This window comes from Enhydra lutris, unplaced genomic scaffold (assembly GCF_002288905.1).
Source record: "Enhydra lutris kenyoni isolate GAN:26980312 unplaced genomic scaffold, ASM228890v2 scaffoldscaffold40, whole genome shotgun sequence".
NCBI classification, from domain to species: Eukaryota; Metazoa; Chordata; class Mammalia; order Carnivora; family Mustelidae; genus Enhydra; species Enhydra lutris.
This window is the reverse complement of record NW_019154124.1, coordinates 6,920,070-6,946,884: the sequence shown is the minus strand read 5'-3', so window position 1 is coordinate 6,946,884 and position 26,815 is coordinate 6,920,070. Positions and strand designations below refer to the sequence as shown.

The 26,815-nt window shown below is 36.8% G+C and overlaps 1 protein-coding gene across 1 annotated transcript in view; it reads right to left on the bottom strand.

Annotated features, from left to right (window-relative positions):
- Positions 1-26,815, bottom strand: part of LOC111155256 (round spermatid basic protein 1 like) — a 64,842-nt gene that overhangs the window by 28,402 nt on the left and 9,625 nt on the right. The window lies entirely within an intron of this gene.

The window sequence follows — 26,815 nt, the reverse complement described above, 5'->3', positions numbered from 1 at the left end:
TTAAAACTAGTTTGTAATTTTTTCCCCAAGAACTACAGTGCAATTTCTAGAATACACCATGAAAAATCAAAATGAAAAACAAACATGCCTTTTGTTCTACCTCTCAGGTCTGGGAAAAGATTTCCAAATTTCCTGTCATGTATTAACATAAAACATATAATATATACATCATAAACTATCAAAATTTATCATTATACATTTCATTCTTGAGATTATTCTTTAATTCATGTCAACCACAATATTAAACTAACTTCAAGTCATGTAAAATAACTAACTTCAATCAAGACAGTAAACTACAGTGGATAAAATGCTAGCTTTGAAACTGGCCATTATCTGGATTAATACCCTAACAATGGAAAAATTACTCAATGGCAGTGTCTTAACCTATAAAATGGTAGTCGTTATCTTTCTCACAGGTTACCATTAGGATTAAATGAAAAAATATATAAAATGACTACCCAGAGCCTGGTAAACGTAAGACTAGATGTTAGTTCCCTTATCCTTACTCCTTTTAAAAAGGGTATGACTGATCTGGCTAGCTGGTGATAGCACACTGAGTGTGGTACATAAACAATGAATCTTGGAACACTGAAAAAAATCAATCAATCAATCAATCAATACAGTAAAATAAAAGGCATAAGAACTCTAGGAATCACTGATTTGCATTCTAAAAATTTAAATTTGCGTTTATAAGATTATTTCATATCCAGTTCTTATTCAATCAAGCTACTATGTAGACAGCAAAACAGAAGATGTAGAGAATTTCAAAATAGTAATGTAGCCTTTGTCCTAAAAAAAAAAAGCTTACAATTGATTACAAAGTCATGACTAAAGCATATAAAAACTATAAAATATCTTGTAATGTGACAGATTATATAGTGTATACAGATACTGCAGAATTTCTTAAAATCCTTCCTTTTTTTAAGATTTTATTTATTTATTTGACAGACAGGAGATCCCAAGTAGGCATAGAGGCAGGCAGAGAGAGAGGAGGAAGCAGGCTCCCTGCAGAGCAGAGAGGCTGATGGAGGGCTCTATCCCAGGACCCTGGGACCATGACCTGAGCCGAAGGCAGAGGCTTTAACCCACTGAGCCACCCAGGCGCCCCCTTACTTTCCTTTCTGTAAATACTACCCAAATTCAAGTCCTATATCACCTCATGATTAGATTAACATCTAGATCAGTATTGCCCAGTAGAAATACAATGCTTATCAGATATGTGAATTTGAATTTTCTAGGAGTCACATTGGAAACAAAACCCAACAGGTGACATTAAGCCTAATAATAAATTTTATTTAACCAACAGATCTAATAATTGTCATTTCAAAATGAAGCCAACACTAACAAATTATTGAGACATTTTACATTGTTTTTCACAATAAGACTTCAAAATCCGTATATACTTTAACATCTCAATTCAAAGTGTTCAAGAGTCACATGACACTAGTGGCTACTACACTGAACAAATCAGGTCTACACTACTTAAACAGATAATTCTCAAAAAATTAAGTCATGTACTTAATAAACATTTTAAAACTTACATTCATTAATAATAAAAAAATACAAATTCAAATAAGATACTTTACCTATCAAATTGACAAAGTGCTTTTTTAAAGGTGGTAATACTCAACGCAGAAGAAAGGATAGTTGATGGCAGAGCAAACAAAAACAGGGACACACTGATTTAACAAATATGCATTGCTAAGTATAAGCAAAGGGTTAGGGATATAGAAGTGAATAAACAGGAAGTCTGTACATATATAACTTAAATTCTAGAAATAGATTAAGCTGTTCTCATGCTTCAGACTAGTTTGCTATTCTTCCTTCTTGATGTCTAAAGTCCTTGAAATCCTGTCACAGGCTATCATCCAGGCATAAAGTGTTACTCCAAATAGCTGGAGCTTAGACACATATATAAGTTAATATTTCCTAAGTAAACATACATTTTTTAATGAACTATTTACATATCCTTTAAAAATCACAACTGAAGAAAACAGCTACCTATCTCCACATTTCTTTTCCCAATCATCCCTATTAACATTATTAATTTTAAAATGTTATTTCAGTAATTACTGAACTTTTTAAAGTTTATTAAGACATAATATAAATATAGAAAAAAATGTAAGTATACAGCTCAATTTTTACAAAAATGAACAAACAGCACCCGGGCGCCTAGGTGGCTCAGTGGGTTAAAGCCTCTGCCTTCGGCTCAGGTCACGATCCCAGGGTCCTGCAATCAGCCCCGATCAGCCCCACATCAAGCCCGCCTCGGGCTGTCTGCTCAGCAGGGAGCCTGTTTCCCCCTCTCTCTCTTCCTGCCTCTCTGCCTACTTGTGATCTCTCTCTGTCAAATAAATAAATAAAATCTTAAAAAAAAAAAAAAAAATGAACAGCACCTCAGGACCCCTCTTGTCTTCCCTTCCAGTCTTTATGCAGCATCCCTAAGGGTAACTACAATCCTGACTCCTAACCACAAAGATTAAAATAACTGTAGAATTATATAATTATGATATAATATAAATGTATCACAGTCACAAAACATAAATATTTTTCAAAATAAAATTAAACTAGCTTCTCAGGAAAAAAACTGTAATATGGTATTACCCTATTTTTAATAAACCTTATTTATAAATATATTTATAAATTATAGGCCTTATTTTTAAAAGATATTTATTTATTTACTTGAGAGAGAGAGAAAGAGAGAACGTGCACGCACATGTACTTTAACAGGGGGAGGAGTAGAAGGAGAGGGACAAGCAGACTCCACCCTGTTCACAAAGCCAGATGTGAAGTTCAATCTCAGGACCCTGAGATCATGACCTGAGTTGAAATCAAGAGTCAGACATTAACCGACTGAGCCACCCAGGGGTTCCCAGCCTTTGTTTTTTGGAGTAGTTTTAGGTTCTCAGCAAAACTGAACAGAAAGTGCACACAGATTTTCCACACACAACTCCCGCACCTATACATCCTTATCCATCTAACCATCCATCCATCCATCCATCCATCCATCCATCTATCTCTGAGAGCAAGAGCATGGGTGGGAGGCAAAGGGAGAAGAAGAGAGAATCTTGAGCAGACTCCATGCTGAGCATGGGGCTGGATCCAATGACCCTGAGATCAGGATCTGAGCTGAAACCAAGAGTTGGCCACTTAAGTGCTTAAACAACTGTGCTACCCAGGTGCCCCAATATATATCCCAATTTTTTGAAAATATAATTAATACACACACATTCAAAAATCAGACTGAAAGATAATAGCACAAATTATTAAAAGCCGGGGCGCCTGGGTGGCTCAGTGGGTTAAGCCTCTACCTTCGGCTCAGGTCATGATCTCAGGGTCCTGGGATCGAGTCCCGCGTCGGGCTCTCTACTCAGTGGGGAGCCTGCTTCCTCCTCTCTCTCTCTGCTTGCCTCTCTGCCTACTTGTGATCTCTCTCTGTCAAATAAATAAAATCTTTAAAAAAAAAATTATTAAAAGCCATTATTTTTTAAAGTAAATTCTACACCCAAGGTGTAGAATTATTAAAAGCCATTGTTTTTTAAAGTAAATTCTAGGGGGTGCCTGGGTGGCTCAGTGGGTTAAAGCCTCTGATTTCGGCTCAGCTCATGATCTCAGGATCCTGGGATCGAGCCCTGCATCAGGCTGTCTGAGCAGCAGGGAGCCTGCTTCCTCCTCTGTCTCTGCCTGCCTCTCTGTCTACTTGTGATCTCTGTCAAATAAATAAAAAAAACTTTTTAAAAAAAATTAAAAAAAAAAAAATAAATTCTACACCCAAGGTGGGACTTGAATTCATGACCCCAAAATCAAGAGTCACAAGCTCTACCGACTGAGCCAGGCAGGCACCCCTAAAAGCCATTATTTTTAAGTAGCAAAAAGTTTTAAAGTCTCTCCAAAAGGACCGTATTAATTTCATAAAACAGGAAAAAAGGTCCTAGAATATGCCTTCTGGTATAATGCTATGTAAAGATAAACTGAAGACGTTAAGTCATTATATGAAAAACATCCAGAAACAAAACACTGGCACTGCCAAGACAAGAAGAGTGACGGACAACATAACTATAGTTACCTCCCACCCCACATTCAAAACCTTCTAAGGAAAGGAAGCAAACAAGTCATCCTATATATTCATAGCAGAAAAGCATTTTTGTGGGATAACTGCTGTCCCAACCTACATACCTGTCTCAATCTTTCAAGCTACCTTTCACTCTTCCTAGAATTTTTGCTTCTTGTCAGGGCATATCCTTTTTCAAAATCTAACTTCACTTGTCTCCCCCTCTCTCTCTGCCTGCCTCTCTGCCTACTTGTGATCTCTCTCTCTGTCAAATAAATAAATAAAATCTTAAAAAAAAAACAAAAAACTAATTTTAAATGCCTCAATTAAATGTTTCATAATCATGTTACAGATAACACAAAGATGTTATAATGTGTTTATATGTTACAGGTAAACATGTTACAGCTATAACAAAGTGGAAAGCGTACAAGTTCAGAAGACCTAGGTCAAGTTCTGCAACCTTGATAACAAACTTTCAGATCTCCCATTTCAGCTGTAAAATGGAGTTTATATAAAGATTAAATAGGAAATATATACAAAAGCATACTGCAAAGATAGAAGCCTTATATTATCTATGTCTAGCTCTTTATCCATAGTGTTGGGCCATAATAAACATTTTTTGGTCATAACAATTCAAAACTGTCTATAAAAATCTCAACTCTGCTGTCATTACATTATAATGCATTCATATTCATAAAAGGCACTTCTACATCTTTTCACAAGGAAAACAGCTCCCTAGCCCCATGTTTACTGTAACATTGTTCTTTAAAAAACTGTCATTCTTAAAAAATCGTTTCTCTTCATGACCAAGAATTTGTATGGTTTTTATTCTTCATAATCTAACCTAAGGTTTGGAAGGAATTTTTAGCTAATTATTGGAATAAAAGTAAAAATCACTCTACCATAAGAACAAGAAAATACCTATTTTGAAAAGTCCAACTTAACACAAGGACTACAAGTTTTATTTTAAAAATAAAGGTTGGGGGGGTGCCTGCATGGCTCAGTCAGTTAAGTGTCTGTCTTATCATTATCCCAGGGTCCTGGGATTGAGCCCCACATGGGGCTCCCTGCTCAGCAGGGGAGTCTGCTTCTCCCTACCCCCCCTCCCTGCTCATGTTCTCTCTCTCTCTCACCCTCTAACAAATGAAATCTTTTTTAAAAAATTAAAAAATGAAAGTTTTTTATGAAATTTATGAAAATAAAAAATAAAAAAATAAAAAGGGGGCCAGGGGACAGAGGAAAAACAGATACAAACAGACCCATTATAGAGTTTGAACCTACAGGAGCAGAAGGAATATAAGAATGGAGGAAAGGAAAAGGAATAAATGACTAAGTCATTATGAACCAGAACAAACTATAAATTACACATGTGGAAAAATACAAATGTGCTAAAGATATACACTGTATGTAAAAGTTAAGATATAAAAAATAAAACTGATTAAAATAACTTCAAATAAGATATAAAAGGGATTTTTCTATAATAATATAATAATATAACATTCTATTTATTTAGCAATATATTTCTATTGAGCACTTACATGCAAAAGATAAAAATAAATAATAGTGGCGTACTAAAGAGTGTTACAATCAACAATATCATTTGATTCCTACTGTTGGTAAAGCTATGCAAAATCGGTTCTTAAATAACAAATAATTGTTTCCATTTGGTTATAATAAAATTTACTAGTCTTCACCTGTATTAAAGTCATTATAATAAAACCGAGATGAAAGCACACACACACAAATATTAGATGAATCACTTCAGTAAGGAGAAAGTCAAACTTATAAAAAGCATTGTTAGAGAATCCTTTTAAGAGATTTTTTTAATTTTTAAATTTTTTTAGAGAGAGTGAGGGGGAGAATAAGAGAGGGACACAGAGGAAGAATGAGACTCTTAAGCAGGCTCCACGCCCAGCATGGAGCCTGACTGGGCTAGATCTCACAACCCTGAGATCATGACCTGAAATGAAATCAAGAGACAGACTTGCTGAACCAACTGAGCCACCCAGGCACCCCCTTAAGAGATTCATAATACAATAAAAATCCATTTATCTGAAATCTTAAGAATTCATAGTTTTAAATAACAGAAGACTGCCACTATTTTTTAATAGTTCTAATAACTTTCAAAAATGTATTATATACTTCCCTGTTTAAAAAATCTAAGAAATATATTCTTTTCATTGTGACAAATATTTAAACTCATTATCATACTCATATTGATGAACACAAAAACAAAACAAAATTTACCTGTTTAAAACTAAAAAACAGGGGCGCCTGGGTGGCTCAGTGGGTTAAGCCGCTGCCTTCGGCTCAGGTCATGATCTCAGGGTCCTGGGATCGAGCCCCGCACTGGGCTCTCTGCTCAGCAGGGAGCCTGCTTCCTCCTCTCTCTCTACCTGCCTCTCTGCCTGCTTGTGATCTCTCTCTGTCAAATAAATAAATAAAATCTTTAAAAAAAAAAAAAACTAAAACTAAAAAACAGTATTTGAGTATCATTTAATTTTTATTTTCTCAGGTATCACTTATCATTCCACATATGAGAGGTGACAGCTATAACTTCTGGCAGTCACCAACAAACAGGCTCATTCTCATCACTCAGTGCTACAAAATCAGACCAGGCCCATTAATACTATCCTGTATAATACAGTAGGCAGGTTATATCTAACCTTATTACAGCAAATTTCACACTATACTCTTTCTGCTATAAATGTATCTTTCTCCTTATAAGCATTGGATCATATATGTTCTTTAAGTAGAGAAGGCTCTACCTCAATAAACGTTTGTTTGATTCATGAAACAGGTCCTGTGACATAGTAAGAAATTATTGTGTTATTTTCTACAGTACATCATGACTTTCTTTCCTTTCATGTGCTCTACATTGATCTTTGTTAATTCTTCCTTCCTTTCCTTATCATACCACAGCAAGGAAGTAAATTCTTAGTCCTTACAGCCTTCCAGGAGCAGTTCCTCAAATTTGTATTTCCCTTTTCTAACTGCCCTGGTTGCTTTTAACAAAAAATCCGAAGATTTAATGAAACTACTCCTCCAAAAAATTAGGGATCCACAATTTTATTGTGTGTAAAGTCTCAATAATAAAAACAAATAATTTTCCTTAAAAGACCATGTGGTAATTTCTTTTTTATACAGATCTCTTTTTATAGGAAAAATTCTTACAACATAGTATTTTTTTTTTTTTAAATAGAAAAAAAAAAAATTAAAAAAATAACACTGCAGGAGTGCCTAAGTGTATCAGTTGGTTCGGCAACAGACTCTATATTTTGGCTCAGGTCGTGGTCTCAGAATCTTGAGAGGGAGCCCTGCTTCCTGCTCCGTGCCCAGCAGGAAGCCTGCTTGGGATTTTTCTCTTCTTCTCCCTCTGCCCCTCTCCCCACCCCCTGGGAGCATGGGCATTCACGTGCTCTTTTTCTCTCTAGTAAATAAATGAAGCTTAAAAAAAAAAAATAGGAAAAGGTGCAAAGGACATAAAACAAATTCCAAAAACTCTTAATGTCAAATTAACATCAAAAAAAAAGCTCAACCTGGAGCGCCTGGGTGGCTCAGTCGCTTAAGCATCTGCCTTCAACTCAGGTCATGATCCCAGAGTCCCAGCATCAAGCCCCCCCTCAGCCCCCATCGGGCTTCCTGCTCAGTGGGGAGTCTGCTTCTCCCTCTCCCAACCCCCTGCTCTCTTTCAAAAATATAAATTTTTTTTAAAAAAAGTTCAACCTGGGGCGCCTGGGTGGCTCAGTGGGTTAAAGCCTCTGCCTTTGGCTCAGGTCATGGTGCTCTCTGCTCGGCAGGGAGCCTGCTTCCTCCTCTCTCTCTGCCTGCCTCTCTGCCTACTTGTGATCTCTGTCAAATAAATAAATAAAATCTTAAAAAAAAGAATCTTTAAAAAAAGTTCAACCTTGCACCTGGCGCCTGGGTGGCTCAGACTTGATTTTGGCTCAGGTTATGATCTCAGAGTCAACAGATGGAGCCCTGTGACAGGCTCCGTTCTAGGCATGGAGTCTGTGTGAGAGTCTCTCTCTCCCTCTCCCTCTTCCCCCTCTCTAAAAAACAAAAACAAAACAAAACAAAAGCCCGATCATTCTGATGATCCCAGAATTCCACTGCTAGTATTTAATAAAAAGGAAGTAAAAACCCAGCACAAATATACATGTACAGGAGTCCTCATCTCATATTATTTATAATTACAAAAAAACTGTAAATAACTTAAAGGCTTAATAAAGGGAGACTGATTAAATAAATTTGGGTATATTCATTAATGGGAAAATACAAAACCATTAAAAATCATGACTGAATAATAGTTAATATCATGAAGTAGGGATAATGTTCATGAAATGTTAGAAGAAAATGGCAATTTAACACATATAAATGTAAATCTATAAAATGATCCCACATCTGTCATATACACAGATCTGTGTAAGTACATGCGAACATATACACATATACATCTGTTGTATACACACCACACACAGGAGTCTTAATACAATCGAAATCATTTAAAAATTTATACAAAAAATAGTTGGACTTCCCAGTCTTCCCACCCTTGTCACAGAGAGTCAAGTAATCACTCAATCTCACTCCTTAAGGCAAACATCCACTTTTCCTTTTCAGGAGAAAAGGAACAGGCTTGAAACTCAGGTACCCCAGGCAAGGCAAAGGGTGGAGCTAAAAACAAGCTGACTGCACTTCTCTGAAGTGCTTAAACTGAATTGAATTAGGAAAAAAGAACTTTTAGAATTTAAAAATAAAATAGCAAAACTGAAAAGCTCAAAAGTTAGAAGATAAAGTTGAGATAATCTTCCAAAAGAAGAGCAACAAGACAAAGAAGTGGAAAACAGCAGAAAATAAGGTGACCTCAAGGACCAGATTCCCAAAAGATTCAGGAGATCCAATATCAAATTAACTGAAATTTCAGAAAAGGAAAACAGAATTTTATAGGGAAGAAAAATACCAAAATAAATAAAGAAATTTTCCCAGAAAAGATCAGACACCAAAATGATGATTCCATTAAGGGATGAGCACAAAGAATGGAATTCACAGTGGTAGCCCCCCTTCCCACACACACACACCAGGCACACCATCATGAAATTTCGGTACACCAGAGATAAAGAAAAGATCCTAAAAGTCTCCTAAGGAATTAAAACAACACAAAATAAAACAAAACAAAACCAGATCACATACAAAAGCTCAGGTAACAGTGTGGAACTCTTGAACATGACAGTAGATGCTAGAAAGCAATACAACAAACAAGTGCCTCCAGAATGCTTTTTAACTTAGAATTTTTAACTTAGCATTCTTTCATCTGCCAAATTATCAATCAAATATGAGGGAAGACATGATCAGACAAGCAAAAATTCAAACGTTTTTACCACACATACACCCCCCTTTAGGATATGTTCAAGTAAATGAAGGAGTAAACAAAGGAGGAAGAAGGCATGAGACCAAGGAAACAGGAGACTGAGCCCAGGCGGGCACACAAGGAGCTCTCCATATGAAAGCTGTGCAGCTGGCTTAAAGGGCAGCCAGTTCAGACTGAAGGACAGCAAGAGAGCACTGCAGAAAGTACCTCCAGGAATAAAGAGGAATTATCACACAACAAAGAGAACAGGACAGAAAATGAAGATGCAACAGATATAAACAGATCTTGCTTGACTTACAAGGGGATTTCATCTCAGTAAACCCATTCATTGTAAATTCGAAGTAACATTAACTCAAAAATGCATTTAATACACCTAACTTACTAAATGGGCTCAGAGCACTTACATTAGCCTACAGTTGGACAAAATCATCCAACACAAAGACTATTTTATATTAAAGTGTTGAATATCTTAAGTAATTTTTGAATATTTTACTAAAACTGAAAAACAAAACAGTTTTATGGGGATAGAATGGTTTTAAATGTTTGGGTTGTTGACTCTTGTGATCCCATGGTTGACTGGCATATGGCTCACTGCCCCACCCAGCATCACCAGAGAATATCCTACAACATATTGCTAATCAAAAAGCACAGTTCAAAATTTAAAAGTATGATTTCTAACTGAATTGCATCACTTTCCCACTATACTCAAGTCAAAAAATTGTAAGTCATTGTAAGGTGGGCACCATCTGTGTGTAAAGAGAAGTAATTTTTAAGTATTATGAAAACCCAGGGGGTGCCTGGGTGCCTCAGTGGGTTGGGCCTCTGCCTTTGGCTCAGGTCATGGTCTCAGGGTCCTGGGATCAAGCCCCGAGTCGGGCTCTCTGCTCGGCGGGGGGGCCTGCTTCCTTTCCTCTCTCTCTCTGCCTGCTTCTCTGCCTACTTGTGATCTCTGTCAAATAAATAAATAAAATCTTTAAAAAAAAAAAAAAAAAAAAGAAAACCCAGAAGGCTGTACAGAAAAGGATCTCTGATCTGCACTCAAAAGTATTTGCCAAGTCATAATTAACACTGATTATTATGTTACAACTAAGTTTTATGAAATTCCTGGATAAGAAAGAAGCTAGGTTATAAAAATGCTAAATTATTGGGGTGCCTGGGTGGCTCAGCGGGTTAAAGCCTCTGCCTTCGGCTCAGGTCATGATCCCAGAGTCCTGGGATCGAGCCCCGTCGGGCTCTCTGCTCAGCAGGGAGCCTGCTTCTTCCTCTTTCTCTCTCTCTCTCTCTCTGCCTACTTGTGATCTCTGCCTGTCAAATAAATAAATAAAATCTTTAAAAAAAAAAAGCTAAATTATTTTTAATCTTAACAAGAATGCAATATGTGCCTAAAACTTTTAATCAAAAATCAAAAGGCTGTATGAACACTTTATTCAGAAATTTGGAATTAAGAGATGAGAACTAAAAGAGTTAACAGCTGGGGGCTAGGGCAGGGAATGGAAACAGGGCCATTTCTCATTATAAACATTTCAGTACTACTTGATTTTTTTAAAAAAGATTTATTTTATTTATTTGAGAGAGAAAGAGCATGTGCACATGTGTACAATTGGGGGGGAGGGGCAGAGGACTTTTCAAGCGGACTCCCCGCTAAGGGGGGCAGGGCCTTAATCAACCAGGACCCTTGAGATCATGACCTGAGCCAAAACGAAGAGGTGGACACTTAACTACCTGAGCCAGCCAAGCACCCCTTGATTTTTTTAAACTAAATTTTATTTTTAAAGTCATGGCCTTCCTCTCAAAAACCGGTAGCCCAATTCTAATCATGAGAAAAACATAAAACAAATCCCAATTGAGGAACATTTTACAAAATGCCTGATCAGTACTCCTCAAACCATCAAGGTAATCAAAAGCAAGAAAGGTCTGAGGAAACTGCCATAGTCAAGAAAAGCCTAGGTAGACATGATGACCAAATGTAATATAGTATCCTGGGTGGGATTCCTGGAACAGAAAAATGACACTAAGAAAACCTGAATTAAGTATGGTCTTTAGTTAATGATATTGTATCAATACTGATTAACTGTGACAAAGATACAATACAAATGTAAAATTTTAGTAAGAGAAAGTACAAGACACACACACACACAAAAAAGAAAGTACACAATATACGGGCACTCTGTACTCTCTAATTTTTCTTAAATTTAAAACTATTCTAAAATTAAGGAATTACTAAAATTTATATTTATAAAAATGTATAAAGGCAAAACTTGAAAGAAAGAAATACAATGCTTAATTCAGCAGCACATACACAAAAACTGGAATTGGAACCATACAGAGAAGATTAGCATGGCCCCTGAGCAAGAAAGACATGCAAATTCATGAAGCCTTCCATATTTATGGAACAGATGGTGGCTGCACTTGTGCTGAGCATAGCATATGTATAAACTGTCAAATCACTATTTGGTATACCTGAGGCCAATGTGCTACTGTATGTCAACCACAGTCAAATAAATAAATAAGAAATACATACAGACAGTTTGTGTGCATGAGGCTAATGTGGCACTGTGTGTCAACTATACATACATACATACGTAACACAGACACACACAGTTTGTGTACATATGTGTATAAATTTCACTTTATGTAATGGACAGAGCTCCAAGACACACTGTTAAGTAAAATGAGCAAGTTCTAAAAAAATGCACATAGCATATTTAGGTTTTTAAAAATAGGCTACATATTCTTTTCTGTGTGTACATATATTTATGTATATATGTAAATGCACAGGAAAAAGTCTGGAAGGGAGAACACAAAACACCTACCAGGGTTTACTCCTGTAGAAGGAATAAAAGGAAGTCTTGATTTTTATTTCCTTTACTTCTAAATTATTTATATTTATTATTAATTGTAATTTCTATGACAGAAAGAGATTCATATTTATTGTTTATGTAATTGTTAGCCTACATCTCTTTCCTGAAAGAAGAATGGATAATTATGTTCAGACAAGTATTTTTTCAAAGATTTATCTTTAAATAAATTTATCTTTAAATGGATAAATTTATCTTTAAATAAATCATTTAATGTCTATCAGAAAAGGAAGAAAAAAGCACTTCAAAATATAACAGTGAATTAATATATAACCTAATACGCACACACACAAGAAAATACTCTTCATTTTTACAAAGTCCTCCCTTTGTTACAATTGTTTAAGTGCATTTCTATCTCACTTTATATACATTATCTCAAGATCATGCTATAGTTAACAAAAAGAAGAACGAAAGGAGAAAATATGATATAATTATATATGTATTCTGAATACGTACATAATACATACACTGTTTGTTAGACTTAATAGATTTTAAGGAAAAGACAGAAATTCCATACTATACCACGACTCATTAAACCAAAAATTTTTGTACAGAAAAGGATCCTTATACAGGTTCATTAGAATTTTTTTTTTTTTAAAGAAGTGTCATGGGGGCCTGGCTGGCTCCATCAGTAAAGCAACTCTTGATCTCAGGGTCATGAGTTCAAGCCCCACATTGGGCAGAGAGTTTACACAAAAAATAGTAATAAAAAGAGTGTAATAAAAATCTACACTTACCTTTTAAGAAGTATTGGTAGAATTTCCTACTAAAGCTTTCAGCCACAATATATTCTTTTTTAAATTTTATTTTTAATAAACATATAATATATTTTTATCCCCAGGGGTACAGGTGTGTGAATCACCAGGTTTACACACTTCACAGCACTCACCATAGCACATACCCTCCCCAATGTCCATAACCCCACCCCCCCTCTCCCAACCCCCCTCCCCCCATCAACCCTCAGTTTGTTTTGTGAGATTAAGAGTCACTTATGGTTTGTCTCCCTCCCAATCCCATCTTGTTTCATTTACTCTTCTGCCACAATATATTCTTGCAGCACAAACCTCAAACAGGCTTTATGCTATCACAGTTTTGCCTGCTTTGGGTATGTGCCATGATTCACACTGTAATAATGCAGTCTATGAAATCAGTTAGTCTGAACAACACTGCTCCTGATCACCCTCCCCTGACAGGAGTAGGTATAGCTAAAAAGAGATCTGAAAACAAGCAGGAAAGAGGAGAAGATGAGAAATAATACAGAACTGAAGTGGGGAGGTAAAAGGAAAAGATTAAAGATATAGTAAAAAGAGGAGTAATGCCTTCTCAGCCATTTTTTAAAAAGATTTTATTTATTCTTCTGGTATACAAATATTTACTGAATTATCTGATCAAAACATTGAGCCATTCTATGTATGATATAGAAGCAGTGTTTGGAACACTTGTTTTTAAAAAAACTTGCTTTAAGGCTATGTTGTCAGCACTCATTTATTTTTTTCCGTCTTTTTATTTAATTCAAATAACCAACATATAATGAATTATTGGTTTCAGAAGTAGAGCTCAGTGATTCATCAGTCTTATAATACCAGTGCTCATTATATCATATGCCCTCCTTACTGTCCATCACCCAGTAACCCTATTCTCACACTCACCTCCCCTCCAGCTACCCTCAGTTAGTTTCCTATGACTGAGTCTCTTATGGTTTATTACGATCTCTGGTTTCATCTGGTTTTATTTTTTCCTCTCTTCCCCTATAATGCTTTGTTTTGTTTCTTAAATTCCACATATGAGTGTCATCATATGATAACTGTCTTCTCTGACTGACGTATCTCACTTAGCCTTTTTTTTTTATTAGTCCTCACTGCAAGAGACATCACTAGCGTCTTACTCAAAACTTCTCCTAAGGTCAATGGCATTGCACTATCCTGATGACACCATAACTCAGGATCCTATCATAAAAACCTGCACATTCTCCTTAGGATTTTGTCTTAGGTGTACTTTTTTCTTCATTCTCTATACTTGTCTAAAAATGAATTCCTAAGATTTAAACTATAACCATTAGGCAAATGAATCCCCAAACTAGTATCTCAACCCAACCTCTTAGCCAAACTTCACCATGTCATCTCCACAGGAGATATTTAACATCCTGGGGCACCTGGCTGCCTCAGTCAGCAGAGCATGCAACTCTTGATCTCCAGGTAGTGAGTTCAAGCCCCACACTGGGTACAGAAATGACTTAAAAAATAAAAAAACTGGAGAGGCAAGATGGCGGAGGAGTAGCAGACTAAAATGACATCAAGTCGCAGGAGTTCAGCTAGATAGTTATCATTCTCAATGGGGACAAACTGAGAGCTTTTCCCCTAAGGTCAGGAACATGGCAGGGATGCCTGCTATCACCACTGCTATTCAACAAAGTACTAGAAGTCCTAGCCTCAGCAATCAGACAACAAAAAGAAATTAAAGGCATCCGAATCGGCAAAGAAGAAGTCAAACTCTCACTCTCTGCAGATGATATGATATTTTATGTGAAAAACCCAAAAGACTCCACTCCAAATCTGCTAGAACTTGTACAGGAATTCAGTAAAGTGTCAGGATATAAAATCAATGCACAGAAATCAGTTGCATTTCTCTACACCAACAACAAGACAGAAGAAAGAGAAATTAAGGAGTCAATCCCATTTACAATTGCACCCAAAACAATAAGATACCTAGGAATAAACCTAACCAAAGAGGCAAAAAACTTGTATTTAGAAAACTATAAAGTACTCATGAGAGCAACTGAGGAAGACACAATGAAATGGAAAAACGTTCCATGCTCAAGGATTGGAGGAATATTGTGAAATATTGTCTATGCTACCTAAAGCAATCTACACATTTAATGCAATCCCTATCAAAATCCCATCATTTTTTTTCAAACAACTGGAACAAATAATCTTAAAATTTATATGGAACCAGAAAAGACCCCGAAAAGCCAGAGGAATGTTGGAAAAGAAAGCCAAAGTTGGTGGCATCACAATTCTAGACTTCAAGCTCTATTACAAAGCTGTCATCATCAAGACAGTATGGTACTGGCATAAAAACAGACACATAGATCAATGGAACAGAATAGAGCCCAGAAATAGACCCTCAACTCCATGGTCCACTAATCTTCGACAATGCAGGAAAGAATGTCCAATGGAAAAAAGACAGTCTCTTCAACAAATGGTATTGGGAAAGTTGGAGAGCCACATCCAGAAAAATGAAACTGGACCATTTCCTTACACCACACACGAAAATAGACTCAAAATGGATGAAAGACCTCAATGTGAGACAGGAATCCATCAAAATCCTTGAGGAGAACACAGGTGGCAACCTCTTCGACCTTAGCCGCAGCAACTTCTTCCTAGAAACATCGCCAAAGGTAAGGGATGCAAGGGCAAAAATGAGCTACTGGCACTTCATGAAGACCAAAAGCTTTTGCACAGCAAAGGAAACAGTCAACAAAACCAAAAGACAACTGAAAGAATGGGAGAAGATATTCACAAATGACTTATCAGATAAAGGGCTAGTATCCAAAATCTATAAAAAACTTACCAAAATCAACACCCAAAGAACAAATAATCCAATCAAAATATGGGCAGAGGACATGAACAGAACATGAAAAAATGCTCAACATCACTCAGCATCAGGGAAATACAAATCAAAACCACAATGAGATACCACCTCACATCAGTCAGAATGGCTAAAATTAACAAGTCAGGAAATGACAGATGCTGGCGAGGATGCGGAGAAAGGAGAACCCTCCTACACTGTTGGTGGGAATGCAAGCTGGTGCAGCCACTCTGGAAAATAGCATGGAGGTTCCTCAAAAAGTTGACAACAGAGCTACCCTACATCCCAGCAATCGCACTACTGGGTATTTACCCTAAAGACACAAATGTAGTGGGGGCACCTGGGTGGCTCAGTGGGTTAAGCCTCTGCCTTTGGCTCAGGTCATGATCCCAGAGTCCTGGGATCAAGCCCCACATCGGGCTCTCTGCTCAGCAGGGAGCCTGCTTCCGGCTCTCTCTCTGCCTGCCTTTCTGCCTACTTGTGATCTGTCTCTGTGTCAAATAAATAAACAAAATCTTTAAAAAAAAAAAAAAAAAAAGACACAAATGTAGTGATCCAAAGGGGCACGTGCATCCGAATGTTTATAGCAGCAATATCCACAGTAGCCAAACTATGGAAAGAACCTAGATGTCCATCCACAGATGAATGGATAAAGATGATGTGGTATATATATTTATTTTATACACACCCACCCACACACACACACACATAGGAATACTCTGCAGCCATCAAAAGAAATGAAACCTTGCCATTTGGCACGACATGGATGGAACTAGAGGGTATTAGGTTGAGTGAAATAAGTCAATCAGAGAAAAACAATTATCATATGAGCTCCCTGATATGAGGAATTTGAGAGGCAGAGTGGGAGGTTTGGGAGGTAGGGAAAGAAAAAATGAAACAAGATGAGATTGGGAGGGAGAAAATCCGTAAGAGACTCTTACTCTCACAAAACAAACCAAGGGTTGCTGGGGTAGGGGGGTATGGAAAGGGTGGTTGGTTATGGACACTGGGGAGGGTATGTGAAATGGTGAGTGCTGTGAAGTGTGTAAGCCTGACTATTCACAGACCTGTACCTCTGGGGCAAATAATACATTATATGTCAATAAAAATAATAAATAAATTTTTAAAGAATAAAAATAATTTTAATTAAAAAGAAATATTTAACACCAAAATTATCATCTTTCTTATATAAATAAGATTCAAGCCTTTCTTTTAATTCCATTAATATCCCCCAACATCCAAATTCAAAATTCTTAAAACCTTTATACTCCCCTCTTCAGTTTTTCCCTAACATTAAAGCACTTGCTTAGTTCAGTCTACTGAAATATGTCCATCTTCCTTTCCCTTTCCACAACTATCACCATAATTGATTAATTCTCTTTTGAAAGAAGTGATCTTCCTACTACTTACCGTTTCTCTTCTCTCCACCAATCCCAGCAGTGGCCAAAAAATATTCCTTGAAATTATAGTTTATCATGTCACTCTCTTCCACTTTAAACAAATGAATACACCTTTTGTAAAAAAAAGAAAATGCCCACACTATGCCATTTAAGAATCTGTATAATGAAGACTCATACATGAATCCTTTCTTCTACTATCCAACCATATATATATGTACACAAGATTCCAGATTTTTTGATTCATTACTACTCAAGTCTTACTCCCTTTAGTTAGAAGGCCTTTGCCCATCCCAACTCTTGCGGACCAAAATCCTACACATCCTGCAAGATTCAGCTGAATTTCAGCTTTTCATTAAGGACTCCTTGATCCCTACCACTAGAAATGACCACTGCTTCCTCCTCCTCCCTCTCTTATGATTTGAATTCTGCTTCTCTGTGTACCTGTTCTAGTAGCAGCACTACTTCTAGCTCTTCTGCACCAAAACTTCCCCAGTAGGAAGCTGTATTATAGGGGAAGGAATGACACAGAAATGGGTTCCAGAAACTTGGAAGGCTAAGAAGAAAATCATCCACACTGAGGGCAAATGCTAAAACGGTTAAAGGTCCTTATGGACTTACCTGTAAAAACTGCTCGTGTTAAGAACCCTGAGATATGAAAGACCTGTGCAGTTCCAGTAACTAAGAACATTAAGGACTTGTGAACTGCTGAACTGAGGGAGCGTTATGGAGCTTCTGCTGCTTGTACTTGTAAAAATCCGGGGCTTATGCTAACTGATCTCTGATGAATATTTCTCAGCTAGTATTTTATGATTCTTTCTTTCTGCTTTTCTTAAAGAAAGGGAAAAATTTAGTATGACTCCTACAGCAACAACGTCCTATGTTTTCTACAGTAATGTAAAAAATGTTTCTGCCTGAAGACATTATGAGATGTTCAAATAGTACAATACTTTCCTCTCTTACTATTCAGGAATAAGCAGGTTGCTCTGGCTAACATATTGAGACCAAAAAAACAAGGAAGAGAACATTGAAAATGATGTAGTTTAAGACAGCTGGGTATTAAGACATTCTAAACATACTGTAATACACTGGAAATAACTCTGGCTTTGTAATTAGACATACTTAATTTCCAGCTGCTCTTGCCACCAAGTGACACAAAACAAATTACTTATTAACTGTGTTGTGCCTCAGTATTCTCATCTGCCAAACACAGTAGCACTTATCTTTTAGATTTTTATGATTAAAGGCAACATATGCATTATTTCCAACACTATGCCCATATATATCATAGGCACTTATCATTATTAAATAGAAATAGTAGAATCACATTAAGAAATCATCTAGGAAAAGACACAGAGTGACAAAACAGTATAGTTACAGTAGCCACAAAAACACAGAATCACTAAAAGGAAAACAAAAAATAAAGATATATGTTGCTACATGGAAGCCAAGCCAGGCATAACAAGAAATAGTGGTCTGGGCTCCCTCTCCTACTGTAATCAAAACGTTCAGGTCAGGCTTATTTCACTGACCTACCACGAAGATCTGCCTCCAAAACAGAAGTACAATTAGTTTTTCTCCTCTCAAAATATTGTAAAAGCAAGACATAAAAGTATTGAGGCATTATACTCGGTATCTAGATCACAAACTTAAAACACTCTGGTCACTGAATTTTATACTACAGCTATTATATAAAATGTGATTCACACACAAACTGGGGCATTCTAAACCTCTAAAGTCAACATTATACAATTAGATTATTTAATTACTATTATACTCTATAATGCAAACAGTAAATCATACAGTTTTCAGTTAATGATAACAGCATATGTGGGAACCACTACTCTTACTATATACTCTTAATTATGTTTTTCATATGATGAGTTAAAGTTCTAAATTTTCAAAAGTTATATATTAATATCATTAAATAATGTTCCTATAGGTGTTTTATCTATTTTTCAATTTAGAATGTAATCTAAAAGAAATTTTAGAAAACAAATATACCTATTATATTATGTAATATATTACAAATTTTTATTTTATTTAAATTATTTTAATATATTATAATTTGTAATACATTACAAATATTAATGCCTTAATGTGTATACAGGGAGGAAATGATTCAGACTTCCAAAGCTAGGTTATAAGAAGCCTTGCTATTTCCACTCAGGTCTCTTGGAGTCCTAGGCTGCCATGTAAGAAATCCAACTATCCTGATGAGATTATGTGGAAAGGCCCCAAGATGACACAGACAGAGAGGGGCTCAGCTTAGCATCTAGTTATCAGAGGGATGAGAAAACACCCAAGTGAGTAAAGCCATCTTGGGACCTACTAAAAAAGACCAGCCACCAACTGAGCACCGCTGAGCAACCCAAGTCAACCCCGCATGAAGCAAAATCGCCTAGTAAATCCTGCTGGAATTTCTGACACATAAAATCATCAAATATAATAAAATGGTTGTATTTTAGGCCACCAAGTTTTAAGTTTGTTACACAGCAATAGATAATATATCCTTCACAAAGTCTTAGAGTCAATGAAGACATTGTTTGGTGTAAGTTATATATGTACAAAACTTGCACTGACTTCAGAACAGAATTTGTCTTATAAAACACACTGATATTTTAAAATCAGAAGCGAAGGGCTAGGATAAAGATGCTTAGCAACATATAATGTCAGAACTATAATCAAACATCTCAAAATTATTTTCTTCCTTTAGCTTTTATGGCATTGCATCACTGTTTTCCTATCAAGTTTCATGAATGTTACACTTCAAATAATGCTCTCTACCTAGAATTCCTTCATTTTTTTTTGTTTTTTTAAAGATTATATTTATTTATCTGACAGACAGAGATCACAAGTAGGCAGAGAGGCAGGCAGAGAGAGAGAGAGGAGGAAGCAGGCTCCCCGCCGAGCAGAGGGACGGACACGGGGCTCGATCCCAGGACCCTGGGATCACAACCGGAAGCAAAGGCAGAGGCTTTAACCCACTGAGCCACTCAGGCGCCCCATCTTCATTTTTTTTTTTAAGATTTAATGTATTTATTTGACAGAGAGAGAGAGAGAGAGAGAGAGAGAAAAAGTATGCACAAATAGGGGAGTGGCAGGCAGAGGGTGAAGCAGGCTCCCTACTGAGTAAGGAGCCAGAAAACCTGAGCTGAAGGCAAACACTAACCGACTGAGCCGCCCAGGGGTCCCAATTCCTTCATTCTTTACTGAAATCCTACCATACCATACTGTCCTTCAAAGGTTCTCTCAAACATCCCCTCCTCCCTCGGGCACCCCTTCTCCCTTTCTTAATATCTGCCTACTCCCATTTCCACTAGTACCAATACTACTTCCCATCTGTCTTGTGGTGTTTAACTTATAGCATTACATATTATAATTACTTTTTCTAGTATCCTGCTAGATTGCTTAAGGTTCTTTAAGGCAGAAACGTTGTATTGTTGACTTTGTAATTTTTACTAAAACCTACCATAGCACCTAAGCACTAAAAATGTTTGTCAAGCTCAACAATTATACTCTGCTAACAGAGATCTCGGATTTCAAAGACAAACAATGCTCGAAGTATCACAAAGAAATTATTTCCTGAATATTACAAAGTACCTTATTGTGATTCAATCTGTTCCTTGGGGCCCCCGGTTGGCTCAGTCAGTAGAGCATGTGATTCTCAATCTCAGGGTCATTAGTTCAAGCCCCACACTGGGAATAGAGGCTACTTTTAAAAAAAAAAAGGAAGAAAGGAAAGAAAGAAAGAAAAGAAATCCGTTCCTGGTTATGAAGAAATGAAAACCTTTCACTACTATATACTTACATACCCAATTATCAAGTATATGCAGAAAAAACAAAAGCTTTCTTATATACCTGTAACAATCTGGACCAAAAAAAAAACCAAAAAAACAAAAAAAACTCCCCAAAATGAAACAAAATACCAGAAGAAAACTCATTATCTATATTAAATATCGATAAATTTGGGGCACCTGGGTGGCTCAGTGGGTTGAAGCCTCTGCCTTCAGCTCAGGTCATAATCCAGGGCCCTGGGATAGAGTCCCCATCGGGCTCTCTGCTCAGCAGGGAGCCTGCTTCTCCCCCACCCCTTTCTGCCTGCCTCTCTGCCTACTTGTGATCTCTGTCAAATAAATAAATAAAATCTTAATAAATAAAGTTTTTTAAAATTATCGATAAATGTTATGAAGATATAAAAGAATATAAGAGGGGCGCCTGGGTGGCTCAGTGGGTTAAGCTGCTGCCTTCAGCTCAGGTCATGATCTCAGGGTCCTGGGATCGAGTCCCGCATTGGGCTCTCTGCTCAGCAGGGAGCCTGCTTCCCTCTCTCTCTCTCTCTGCCTGCCTCTCCGTCTGCTTGTGAACTCTCTCTGTCAAATAAATAAATAAAATCTTTAAAAAAATTAATTAATTTAAAAAAAGTAAAAGAATATAAGAATAGGTAAAGCATACATGTAGCTTTTAATTATAAAGTAATCAATAAATTTAATGAAAACCCCTAGGTGATTGGGGTGGGAGTGGGGGCAGGGCAGGAGAGTGGACTTCACAAAATAATTTCAATTTAATCAACAAGGAAAAACAAGAGTAAGGGAACTTTGATCCAAACCTCAAATACAAAAATTTTCAAAATGTACTAGAGTCCTAAAGGTAAAAACCTAAAACTATAAAGTATCTAAAAGAAAACATAAGAGAAAACCTGTGTGACCCTGGGTTAGGCAAAGCTCTCTCAGTTAAGACACAAAAAGCAGGAACCATAAAAGAAATTACGAAGTGGACTTCACCAAAATTAAATTTTTCTGCTATGAGAAGTGTGAAGGACAATATTAAGGGAATGCAAAGCCACAGAATGGGAGACTACATTTGTGAAATATGTATCTGATAAAGAACTTGTACACAGAATATGTAAAGAATGATTGCAATTTAAAAATTAAAATTAACACATAATCTGAACAGACACTTCACCAAAGAAGAGACAGGAATGGAAAATAAGCACATAAAATGATGCTCAACAGCAGAAGTCATTAGGGAATTGCAAATTAAAACCATAAGGAAATACTACTACATATCCACTAAGATGACGAAGATTTAGTAGACAATAAGAGTATCAAGGGCTGGCGGGAACAAAAAAAGTACAGCCACTTTAGAAAAGTATAGAAATTTCTTAGAAGTTAAATATAAACTTAACCATACAACCCAGTGTTTCCACTTCTGGGTATGTGCTCAAGAGAATGAAAGCATGTGTCCACCACAAGATTTATCTGTGAATGACTATAGCAGGCTTATTCATAACCATCAAAAACCAGAACCAGTCCAAATGTCATCAACTGGAGAATGAAAAAACAAACTGTAATATCTCTATGCAATGAATTACTACTGAGAAATAAAAGGAATAAACTGATTAATGCAACAATACTGACTAATCTTCAAAGCAATATACTAAGTGAAAGAAGCCAAACATAAAAAAGACAGATTAAGATTCAACTTACATCACATTCTGGAAAAGGCAAAACTATTGGGACAAAAGACAAATCACCCCTGGGATTGGAGGTAAGAGCAATAATTGGCAAAATGGAACATTGTGAATTAAGAGAAAATATCATGACTGTGCTGGTGGCTACAATGTACACTTATTAAAACTCACTGAACTCAGGGCACCTAAGGGGCTCAGTGGGTGAAGCCTTTGCCTTCAGCTCTAGTCATGATCTCAGGGTCCTGGGACGGATCGGGAGTTCTGCTCAGCAGGAAGCCTGCTTCCCCTCTCTGCCTGCCTCTCTGCCTAGTAGTGATTTCTGTCTGTCAAATAAATAAATAAAATCTTAAAAAAAAAACAAAAAAACTCACTGAACCATATACCTTAAATGGATAAATCTTATCTTATGTAAATTATACCTCAATAAGCCTGATATTTTAAAAAGCCAAGAAAATTCTGAAAAAGAGTTTGGAAGCAGGGGGGCCTTGCCCTATAGATACCAAATCTACTCTAAAGATACAATAAAGATGAGAGTGTTACTTGAGCAGAAATGAACTGGTAAATGTTAAGAACTGGGAAGCTAAAAACAGACCCAAGGGGGCAGCTGGTGCTCAGTCAGTAGAGCATGCATCTGTTGACCTCCGGGTTGTGATTTCCAGTCCTACAAAGGGTGCAGAGATTACTTAAAAATAAAAAAATCTTTAAATAAATAAATAGATAAATAAATAATTTAGAAAATAATAATAGATCCAAGCACACATGATTTTAGTATAGGATAAAAACTGGCATTCTACATCAGAGTGCAAAGAATGAACTATTCAATAAATGATGTTAAAATGGTATTAAAAACTATCTGTTGGAACAAAATTAATCTTAATTTCTATCTAATTTTATGTCTAAATAAATTACAATTCCATTTATAACGCCCTTATGGGTTTTGTAAATATATGCAGATTAAAAGCAAAATTTCCTTTTTGCATAATGTAGTGATAAGCATTTTTTTTGAGATTGGAGTGTACAAAATGGCAATTCTGATAATTCAGGGTGAGTCAAACACAATACAATTATTATTATCCACACAGTGACTTTCCTTCCTAGTTCTCATGCCATTAATATCTACTTCTTGTGTTCACCTGACAATTTAACCATTGTCTGTGAGCTGCTGATCAACTTCTCATCCCATTATCACTTTTCTGCTGTTCTAACTTTGAAATACCTACCAAAATTTTCCTGAATAACCACCAGATATCTCTTCGCAGCAGGCAGAAAGGGCTGAAATGCAGTATAACTTGTTCATTTCCAAACAGTTTTTGACTACCCAGAGGACCCTGACGTGAAACAAGATAACCACAGCCCCCAGATTTCACAGGCTCTGTGTCTAGTGAAGAGGACAACTAAGAAGTGATTAAAATGAAGTGAATAAAGTCAGGATGGAATTAGTGCAAGGTGACATGGGAAGAGACAGCAAGGGGACCTAACCTCATCTAGGAAATAGCAAAGGCCTCCCTTTCAAGTGGAGTCCTAAAATATGAGTAGACATTAGCTAAGTGCAGTAGAAATGTGGGACTAGGGATAATGGGTAAACAAAGTTCTAGGCAGCAAGGAGCACCGAGGAGAAGCTAAAGAGCTAAACAAGAGCCTTGGAGGACATTTTTAGGAATTTAAACGTCATCTCATAAAAAGAAAAGTGATATAATCAAATATGTGATCAGATCTCTAGCTATCACTTAGGCTGTAGCATGAAAAATGAAATGAAAGATCACGGATCTGAAGTAGGGAGCCCAATAAGGAGGCAGTTATACAATAATTTAGGCTAGAAATAATGGTAATTTGAACTAAGTAAGACTAGTGGAAAGGACAGGGAAAGGAGACAGATATAAAAAATGGTGACTGGAACTAACAAGATTTGGCTACAGGTTGGATGAAGGTAAAGTGCAGAATCTAGTTTTCAAGCACTGAGATAAGGAACATACACAGCAAGACAAATTTGAGTAACGAAGGCTGAGTTTTGAACACGTTAATTTTACAGTTCTGTGAAACCTCTAATAGTGACTATGTCAAAGAGGCAGCTGAATATAAGGATCTAAAACTCTAAACTAAGATTTGGTAAGTGCTAATGAGAGACACTAGAAAACCAACAGGGTGATTAGCAAAGCCAGAGAGAAGAGTACTGTAAAAAGGTCCCAAACTGAACTAAAGGCTGAAGAAGTAGCAGGAGAGATAAGGACAATGATGAGGGAGGCCAGGAGAGGGACAAATGGAAGGTAAATTGCTAAATTGTTAGGACAGAGTAAAGGTTAAGGAACCATGCATAATCTTGATTTTTTTGAGACCTTTAAAAGGCTGTTAACAGCTGGCTACCTAAGAGAGGATCTGAGGTTATTGCTCCCTACAGAAAAAGCAGTATTTGTTGCCTGCCACTATGAAACTTTTTTTTTTAAAGATTTTATTTATTAATTTGACAGAGATCACAAGTAGGCAGAGAGGCAGGCAGACAGAGAGGAGGAAACAGGCTCCCTGCTGAGCAGAGAGCCCGATGCGATGTGGGGCTCTATCCCAGGACCCTGGGATCATGACCTGAGCCGAAGGCAGAGGCTTAACCCACTGAGCCACCCAGGCGCCCCTGATAACAGAACTCTTAACATAAAGGTACTTGCCTGTATCTCAAACTCATATCCATCTTTTTCAACTAGTTCTTCTGCAGACCCACCAACACTTTATTCCCTCCATCTGAGACTATAAAATTAAATATAAAAATTCCTCCTTTCTTGCTACATATTTGATAATCATGAAGCTCTATCATACATTCCCTCTCAAAATCTTTTCTTTTCCATGTCCAGGAGTACCAATCATTTTACCACTAAAATCACTCCATTTTATTACTACAGTAGTCTCCAATATCCCTGTCTCTAATTTTTCTCTCAGCCAATTCATCCTACACAATGCTAACAAATTAGTATTGCTAAAATACCAACTTGAATAAATTAATCTATTAAAAAAAAACAAAAAACAAAAAACTATGCCTTGCTGTTGCCCACAGAATGAAGTCCAAACTCCCTATCCTGGCAAATAGCAGGCATATTGTGGCAAACTTTCAACTGGCGTGAGATGCTTTTTCCCAACTTTGTACAAGATCACCAATCCCAGCTGAATGGTTCTGGTCAGAGACCACGGAACATGGCAACGTACACTCCTATCTCTACAATCTTGCTCACACCATTCCCCCTAACAAGTCCGTCTCCATCATCTCCACTTACCTAAGTCCTACTCTTCCTCCAAAGTCTGGTTCGTTTATTTGGCAAACTAGCTCATAATGTAAGGTACAATTCTGGATGAAGGAGATTTAAAAACATTAACACAGTTTGCACAATAGTTTAGAGCTGGAGCTCTTAAGTCAAACTACATAATGATCTAAAACTTTGACTGACTACGTACTTAACATCCTTGGGCAAGTTACTTAAATTTTCTGAGCTTCCATTCAGTACTTATAAGAGGCTAATATCTAACTAAACTTTAAGAAGATGTAAAAATTAAATAAAAATACATACAAAGTGCTGAGTACAGTTCTGTAAGTGTTAATTACTGTTATTGTTGTTATTATTTATTGTTGTTTCTGTCCTCAAGAAACATAAATTCTAGGGGCGCCTGGGTGGCTCAGTGATTTAGGCCTCTGCCTTCGGCTCAGTTCATGGTCTCAGAGTCCTGGGATCGAGCCCCGCATCGGGTTCTCTGCTCAGTGGGGAGCCTGCTTCCCTTCCTCTCTCTCTCTCTGCCTGCCTCTCTGCCTCCTTGTGATCTCTGTCAAATAAATAAATAAAATCTTAAAAAAAAAAAAAAGAAACATAAATTCTAGCTCAAGTTGTACTCACTACATCAACTTTTGGCCCAATTCAAAAAAGCCTAACAGAATTTACTAATTTTGATATTTTCATCATCCTCAAAGGAGAAAAATGAAAATTGGTGATTACTTACTCCTTTAAGGTATAAAGTTCATCAGTGATTCAGCCAGAAAATGAATGCCCTGGGACATCAGCTTTCCAGAATATGGTTCCACATGTCAAACCACTGAAAGTGGTTCTG